This window comes from Chaetodon auriga, chromosome 18 (assembly GCF_051107435.1).
Source record: "Chaetodon auriga isolate fChaAug3 chromosome 18, fChaAug3.hap1, whole genome shotgun sequence".
NCBI lineage: Eukaryota > Metazoa > Chordata > Actinopteri > Chaetodontiformes > Chaetodontidae > Chaetodon > Chaetodon auriga.
This window is the reverse complement of record NC_135091.1, coordinates 7287213-7288198: the sequence shown is the minus strand read 5'-3', so window position 1 is coordinate 7288198 and position 986 is coordinate 7287213.

Genomic DNA, 986 nt, shown 5'->3' with positions numbered 1-986 from the left:
TTTTCCAAGAGGGACCGAGTGGCAGGCGGATAGAGGAGGGTGAGGAGGATATACTGTGAGGAGGCTGTGACCCCTCTGCTCCAGCGTAGCACCGCCTTGTTTCTCGGCGTCGAAGAGTTCTCGAGGCAGCAGCGTGTGATTGATCTGCTGATTAAAGCGAGCGGGGCAAACCTCAAACAGTCTGCTGCTCTGGCACAAGTTTCATTCACCAGCGAAGTCTGTTCACCAGTAAATCTCATACTTGGCCACTTCAGAGGGGGAGCTGGAGCCTTAATTAAAAAAATAAACGGCCAAACTCATTCTGGCTCCGGTCTGATTTCTCAGCTGTAAGGCAAAAACAAACCAACAGCTGTTAAGGAACTTAGATGAAGATTTACTGCACGGTGACTGAGTGCTGCCGCCATCTTGTGGTCAGACTGGAGCGGTGCGCTGGACTAAACGGTTGAATTCCAATTCCAATAAAGCACAATTTGAGATTTTAGTTTTGAGTATAAAACGTTACAGAATCAGCGACTGATTCAAAGATACATTTTCGGCAAGAGTAGTTCACATTGTTTAGTGTCATTGATTAGTTTGACACCGACAGAAACTGAGAGTTAGCTTGAGATGACTGATACCTAGCTTATTAGCGAGCTAACGGCTAACGTTAGAGCCAGCTGCGGTTAATTAAGATTAGCAAAAGGACTGCGAAGGGGAAAACAGTGGACCTGGCATTGTCCAGTGGCTGCAAAATCCACCTACTTGCAGCTATAACGATCACCATTTAACACATTAAGTCAGATCTTGTTTATTTTATCCGCGCTCCAGAGTGTGTCCTGGCTCTTAGCAAATGCTAGTACACCAGCAGAGACTCCAGGAAGTGACTGCTAAGGCTAGCTGCTTGCCATGTTTCCAGTATTTATGCTAAGATAAGCTAACAGGTTGCTAGCTGTAGCTTCATACTTACTGTACAAACAAGAGAATGCTATCAGTGTTCTCATCTAACT